An 8,310-nucleotide genomic window follows, 5' to 3' on the forward strand; every position below is an offset into this window, starting at 1 on the left:
CAAACCATAGTTGATCAGTACAATAGCCATCAAGAGATTGAAGAATATCCGGATAGATGTAAATTCATTTCCTTTTTAACCGCATATACAGGACTTAAAGACGAGCCCATAGTACGAGAATAATCAACGTCCAAGACATTTTTTTTTTTTTTTGGATTGTCAATAGTGGTATATAACAAACCGAACAAATTGGATATTGTAAGTCTGTGCTTTAACAGTTGTCTAAAGTGTTTAAAAAATACAAAAAATGGCTCAAGCTCAGATATGTTTTTCTAACGAGTTGCAGACATATTTGAGAGGTTTTGGTTTTGAAAATGTCTCTTGGTCACCAATAAGAAGGGAAATTACATGCACACTTGGTAACAAATTTGTCATAGTTGTGAAAGAGAGACAGCGACGCATTAAAATAATATTTAAAAAGGGTCACCAAAGTTTTCAATTACCATTTGATATTTTTGAAACTCTCTGTGATATGAAGGAAAGTGTTCAGTTATTGGCTTCATTCTTACACGGACAGTCGAAATGACAACTTCAAAACTATTAGAGTTTGAATATAGTTCTCCAAGCATGCTATTCTTTCAAGACAGACTTAAAACGTTCGACATGTGGCCACCTCAAATAGAACCAAACAAGTTCCAATTATCTTCAGCAGGATTTTATTATACTGGCAGAAATGACACAGTAGAGTGTTTTTCTTGCGGTTTGCGATTACATCAGTGGCAGAAAGGAGACGAGTCGTTGTTAGAACATAAAACACATTCTCCAAGTTGTTTATTTTTGAACATAATTGGACATCATAAAAACGACATTTCATGGCAGCATAAGGACACCCGATCTTCGTCCTCCAATGACTCATCCCGAGCACCATGGACGTGGACCGAACCTCTGGCGGGTTTTCAATATGGCGATATCCCCGGATGATCTGAAAATTCAAATTTGAATTTTTCCGTTACCATATGTAACTATAAAAGACATACAACACAGCACAAACATTCAGTGTTTCATCGACATTTGGTGTGATCATATCGCAGCAGAAAAACTTAACATGGATTGCAGTGAACTATCTCAAGATATTTATGAAAATGAACATTGTGACTCCAAAACGAATGTTATGGACACTACAGAGATTTATACTCCAGTTTCTACAAGTGTCGCGCTAATGAATTCATACTTTGACTTTGTATATGCGAAGGCACTGTGTGAGGTTATGGGTATGGTGACTAGACAACTTTGCTATGGTTGCCAGATGGATCTCCCATCTCAAAAAGATCACGATTGTATCATGGATACAGACCCTGATGATGATGAGTATAAAATAGAACGTTACTTTAGTGACATGCTAAACGCAGTTAATGAAAAAAATATACTACAAAGTTGGGAAGAAATTGTGCGCATTTCAAACATTTCCTCTGAAACGATTGATTTACACAAACATTTGCTAGAGAGCAATGACTATCTGCAGATAATGAAAACCGAGCGGTGGTGTGAAAAAATGAAAAGAATGGTGTTGACAATCAATCGCATTGAAGATCGACTGTTTCGTCCATCACGTTGAGCAAAAGAATATTTACAACACAACAAAATGGACATATTATGCAATGTTGTATGTGTTTTACTGCATTTTTCTTCAAAAAAAGAATTCATGAGAAATTAAGAACTCTGGCATTGTGTGGCGTAAAATGATTTGTTATATTTATTACTTCACGAATTTCCTTTTTTGCATGTTTCAAATAAATATTTAATTCACTTTATGTACATGCATGTCATTGTATGTATATGCTTGTATGATCATATGCTGACTTATTTTATACATGTTTAGTTTCAAATAAATGTATTTATATCTATACATGTTTTCATTTCCTTGCTTTAGTTTAATTAACAACCCATGTGTCCCATAATATAAACTACTAACAACGATGATCATGTTTAATCATGGATAAAACGCAGAAGGAACATATCCTATCACAATATTATTTCGATTCTAAAAACGCAGGCAGCTTTTTGGGTGCAAAAAAGTTACACAGGATATTAAACCAAAACTATCCAAGAGTATTTACTACTTATTTCATACAGAAATGGCTCAACAATCAAGATTCGTATGCCATTCAACGTCAGGCGAGACATACATATAAAGACCACGTGTTGAAGTGGCGGGTATGAACGATCAGGGTGATATGGATTTAATGGCAGTTGATAACATTGCTAAATACAATGATGGAGTTAAATACCTACTCATTGTTATAGATATAATCCGTTCGACCCTTAGTTAATAAAAAATCTAACACGGTATTGTTAGCAATCAAGGATATTCTTAGTGTTCATAAGTTTAAAAAGTTAAGAACGGACCGAGGTTCTGAATTTATCAATCGTGAATTAAAAGCGTTTATGCAAAAGAAGAGAGTTTACTTGTTTAATACACAAAGCACCGCTAAAGCAAACTATGCAGAGCGAGTCATTCGTACCCTTCGTGGTATGATATTTAGAATGTTAAGATATCAGCGAAATTATAGATATATAGATCACCTTCAAGATACTGTAAATAGTTACAATAATTCCCTTCATCGGAGTTTGGATGGATTAGCACCAAGTGATGTTACAAAGAAAAACGAGACACAACTTTGGAGTAAAATGTATCTAAAACCTAAAAAATTCCCCAAAACGCCTCCTCGCTTTAAATATAAAATTGGTGATTTGGTTAGATTAAGTTACACAAAACATCCCTTTAGAAGAGCTTATCAACAACAATATACTACAGAAGTTTTTAAAATAAAGAGCAAGATTTTCAAACAAGGTTTTCCATTGTATAAGATCATAGACTTGAATAAAGAACCAATATCAGGTTATGTGAATCAAAATGAAATAATTCCTGTTGATAAAGATGCAGACAGTCTTTGGTATGTTGATAAAGTTTTAAAAAAGAGAAAAGTCAAAGGGAAATTAGAGTATTTTGTTCGATGGGAAGGATTTCCAAAATCATTTGATAGCTGGATTGATGCAGATCAAGTTCAAGAACAATAATAATGGAACGTTATGTGTTTGTGAGAGACAATGAAAGTAATCACATCTTCACCGAGAACAAACCCTATAACTTCAAAGTGCAGTTAAAATTACCTCTATCTTTTAATGGTTACTGGAAGGTTGCTTTGTGTGAAATAAGTACAAAAACTGATCCTAAAGCAAGAAGAAAAACTGTAGATAATACCTTATTTATTTACTCAAACGTTTGCAAAGAAAGCGTTGTTGACGGAGGTGAACGTCCCTTATTGAGAAGAATAGAGAAAAACGAAGAAAATGGTTGGAATTATGTGTTAGAATCTCCTTTTTATTTACCCTTAAACCGATCAGAATTCCAAGAGATTGATTTCAGTATAAAAACTGTGGAAAACGAGTATGCTTCATTCGTAAGTTCACCAGTGCATCTCACACTTCATTTTAAGCGATATCCATTTTACCCCAAATATGAATCAATCTAAGTTGTATGTACCGTACCCACAAATGTGGATAGACTATTTCAAAAATAACAAACCTCAAGTTGGGAGGGGATTTGCCATTCCACAAAAGTCGAAGATGGGAAGTAATGGTATGACAATCAGCACAGTTTCCCCATCGGAACAGACAGTAAACCAGGCGAAAAGTGAGCTGAAACGAGATGGTTTAAATACTTCAGAAATGTCAACCCTTGTTCATAAATTATCCAAACCTTCAGAAGTAACACATCGTGTAAACAGCGCGAGAAAAAAACAGTTCAGAAACAGGAGTAAACAAACTAAACCGAAAAAAGGACAGAAGTCTACAAGAAAAGATAAAAAAAAAACTGAAAATAAACCTGTAAAAAACAATCAAAAATCAAGAAAAGGTGTAAAAGCATGGTTCATAAAATGTCTTATTTCACAAAAGACGGATTTTCTGAAGGTGTTCCGAATGAATTACTACTATTTGACTTACCTCCTACACAAGTTGCGGTGAATGATGTCCATTATCAAGAGATTCGTCCAATATCCCAAGTGTCGGATGATACTCCCATTGAGTTTCAAATCAGTGGTCAGAATTCGATGGACTATCTCGATCTGAAAGATACACAGTTATGTGTGAAACTAAAAGTAACTAATCCAGATGGATCTAACTTAAAATCGGGTGAGAAGGTGGGACCTGTGAATTTGTTCTTGCAGGCATTATTTTCAATTATAGAAGTGACTCTACAAAACAAGGCGGTTATATCATCTAATTACAATCCATATATAGCCATGTTTAATACTTTACTATGTAATGGAAAAGATGCTTCATTTTCTCAATTGTCTTCTCAACTATTCATAAAAGATGACAATGATCACCCAGAAGACTGTGATCCTAGTGGAGCAAACAATGGATTGTTTTTACGGGCAAAATATATAACAGAATCAAAAACTTTAGAGTTGCAAGGGCCTATATATCACAGTTTATTTACTATTAAACGGTACCTGTTAAACCAAGTGGATGTTAATGTGAAGTTGTATCGTAGTTCTCCAGCATTCTGTCTAAGTTCTGGCGAGACATCCCCAAGCTATAAAGTCAACATTACAGATAGTTATCTTTTAGTAAAAAAAGTTAGAGTCAATCCAGCTCTCATTGTTGCTCACTCTGAGATGTTAAAGATCAACACAGCAAAGTATCCATTTGATAGACTTGAATGTCGGTTACAAACCATTGCTGCAGGAAGTACGGTGTTTACGTGGGATAACTTATTTCAAGGACAAAAACCAAATACAATTGTCGTAGCCTTTGTTAGATCAGCAGCAATTTCGGGAGATTATAAATCAAATCCATTTCATTTCCTAAACTGTGACATTAGGAGTATTTGCCTTTATGCTGATGGGGTTCCAGTGTGGGGTAATCCACTAAAAACAAATTTTAATAATTTAAATGGAGAAAGTTTTATGAGAGTATACGCAAATATGTTTCTAACAAATGGAATGTGGAATAAAGATGCTGGACTTGATATAAACAGAGAAGACTTTGCACGCACATCCTGTATTTTTAAATTTCAATTAGAGCCAAAGTTTTCTGATGAAGCATTTCTATCTCTAATAAAAACAGGAAATGTGCGATTAGAGGTTCAATTTGGAACGGCTTTATCTACCGCAACAAGCTGTATTGTGTATAATAGTTCTCCTGGATTTTTTTCAAATTAACGCTCAGAGAGACATAATAACAGAATGAATACATCACAGCTTCAGTGTTGTATAGACTGTGATCCAATGTTGCAAAAAACAATTTTGGGGGTGTTTGCGGCTGATCAACTACCAAACGACTTGGTATTTCCATGTGGTTTTATTGCCAATACAGACAATCATTTCATGGAAGGAAGACATTGGTGTACATTTTACTTCCCAAATTCAACCACTATCGATTATTTTGACAGTTATGGGAAACCAATTGACTATTTTAACACTTATTTTCTGAAATATGCTTCTTATTTTTCAACTGTTATCACAAATTCGAGACAGCTACAAAGTAATTACAGTGATGTTTGTGGCATGTATTGTTTGTTTTTCTTACTACAACGAACAAATGGTGTATCTTTTTATGACATTGTACATAGTTTTTTCAATGATTATGACTGTAATGATTTACTTGTATATAACTTCGTTAGAAATATGTTTCCATATTGTTCGCAAAATGGTTGTTTCAAAAACCAAACATGTAGATCACTAATAAAGTAGTGTATTTAAATGTTTTTTGTTTGTATTCTATTTATTGTGTTCTCTGTTATCAACAAGTGTAGATCATGTTGGATGCATTAATTAAATTTGAATGCCCTGCCACTTGTATTGTGGCAGGAACAAGTGGAAGTGGAAAGTCAACCTTTCTATTTGAGTTGTTTAAAAATGCAAACTCTATGTTTACCATGATTCCGAAAAAGATTATATATTGTTATTCTACCTATCAATCCTTATTTGATGATATGAAAGAACATGTGGAAAATATTGAATTTTTTGAAGGTTTACCAACTAAAGACGATATGGACATGTGGACTATGGAAACTGACTTCAAAATATTAGTGATTGATGATTTAGCACAAAAAGCTTCACAAAGTGTAGATATTGTCAACTTATTCACCATTTATAGTCATCACCATAATTTTTCAGTCTTTTTCGTAGTGCAAAATTTATTTACAGGAGGAAAATATTTTCGAACTATTAGTCTAAACAGTCATTATTTTGTGTTGTTTAACAATCAGAGAGATAAATTACAAATTCAAGCATTAGCCAAACAAATGTTTCCCGGTGAAACGCATTATTTTATGGATGCCTATAGAAAAGCCACAAACAAGAAATATAGTTACCTTCTGGTGGATGTAAGTCCACATTCTAACCCGTTATATAAACTTCGTACAGACATCTTTCCACATCAAACCCCCATTGTATTTCTACCTGAAAAGGAGAAAAATGGAAGATAAACTACAGAAGGAGAGACATTTTTTAAAATTTATGATCAACACCAATGAAAAACAACAAAAAATGTTGATAAAAAACTTAACAAAATCTCAATTGGCTGCACTTATAGAGGTGATTTACAATGCTATCAGGGGAAATCTTGTCATTCCAAAAAAGGATAAAAAGAACTTGAAACGATATAGACATGTCATACGTAAAGTAATATCCAAAAGACTGACTCTCAAAAAAGGAGGAAAGCCATTCTGTTAAAATATTTCAAACAGTTTTTAGCGTTAATTAAACCCAGTGAATCATGGCTCAAGAATTAGTGTTAATTCCTAAATCAAAGTATGAATACTTACTCTCTAAATGTGATGGAAGTTTACAAAACAGTCAACCTTTTAAAAACAATAACATGGTATTACAACAAAATGGTAAGAATTCACAGAAAAGGTTGACTCAAAATGGCGGGAAGTTACAGAAAAAATCAATTCAAAATGACGGAAATTTACAGAAAAGACTAGTCGTGAAACGTTTAAACAAGTTTTTTGAAAAACCTAAAAAAATAAGAAAAAAATAAGAAAAAAATGAGAATCTCAAAGAAATAAAGTCAAAACAAAACAGAAGGGGAAAAACAAAGATAATTAACAAATTGAAATAGTATTTGAAATTCAAATGTTTAAAATTCAAATGTTTGGCGAACTTTTTTCCCGCCAAATTCACATTTTGGTGGAATATTTTCCCACCAAAACATTTGACAAACTAGTTCATTTACTATTGAGTTTCCGAGTTAGTAACATTCTTTAAGTTTTTACAGAAGGAAGAAATTGATACTTTTGAACCAGAGGATGGATCTAAGGGGTATATTCTAGAAGTAGATCTAGAATATCCAAAACATTTACATGACAGTCATAACGACTACCCATTAGCTCCGGAACGTAAATTCACACCCAATGAAAAATTATCTCCTTATGCTCAACATGTGTTGAAACATTTACACAACAGTGAGGAACTTCCACCCAGAGCAAAGGTGGAAAAATTACTCACCACTTAAGAAAACAAACAGAATTATGTACTTTACTATCGCAACCTGCAACTGTATCTCCAACTCGGTCTAAAATTGAAAAAAAATACATAAAGTATTAGAGTTCCAACAAGAGGCTTTCATGAAACCCTACGTTGAGTTCAACACCAAAATGCGACAACAAGCCAAGACTGCTTTCGAGAAGAACTTCTTCAAACTCATGAACAACTCGGTCTTCGGTAAGGTTCTTGTTTTTTGTTGTTGTTTTTTTTTTTTTTTTTTTTTGGGGGGGGGGGGGGGGGTTCGTGTTAATTATTACATTGTTATCATTTTTGTATGATCTGCCCGTATGTAATTTATACAATAAATTTATTGTCACTTCCATACCACTAATACTTATCTACAAAAACAACTGTTCAATAATTGTCAGGCGTAGTTTCACTCTTTGGTATTTCATTCATCTTCAATCAGACGCTTACAAGTGCTCATGTAATACCATGTACGATTTTTATTATAATCATTTGAAAAATGTGTATGGTAGCAACGTTGAGCTAGAATTAACGGACACAGATTCATTTTTAGTATCATGTACAACACCGGACATTTTCCAAGATATGTTGGCCTATTCACATTTGTTTGACACTTCAGATTTCCCTAAAGATCATTTTTTATATAGTGACTTCAACAAAAAAGTAATGGGAAAAATGAAAAGTGAAACAAATGAGAAATGTATTAGTGAATATTGCGGTTTGCGATCGAAAATGTATGCATTTAAGTGTGATGATATAGACGAGAAAAGAGCAAAAGGGATATCAAAAGCGGTTGTTAAAAAATCGTTGACTCTTAATGATTATAAACATGTATTATTTAATA

At 33.4% G+C, this 8,310-nt stretch overlaps 1 long non-coding RNA gene across 1 annotated transcript; it reads right to left on the reverse strand.

The window, feature by feature from the left end:
• Positions 1–754: 754 nt before the first annotated feature.
• Positions 755–6,575, reverse strand: LOC128236462 (uncharacterized). The gene is made up of 5 exons (XR_008261364.1): positions 6,323–6,575; positions 4,458–4,540; positions 3,946–4,067; positions 3,527–3,639; positions 755–922 (listed from the first exon to the last, which is right to left on the reverse strand). It is a non-coding gene; the product is annotated as an uncharacterized LOC128236462 (long non-coding RNA).
• Between the last annotated feature and the right edge of the window lie 1,735 nt (positions 6,576–8,310).

The sequence above is a fragment of the Mya arenaria genome, chromosome 6 (genome assembly GCF_026914265.1).
Source record: "Mya arenaria isolate MELC-2E11 chromosome 6, ASM2691426v1".
In the NCBI taxonomy this organism is placed as follows: Eukaryota; Metazoa; Mollusca; class Bivalvia; order Myida; family Myidae; genus Mya; species Mya arenaria.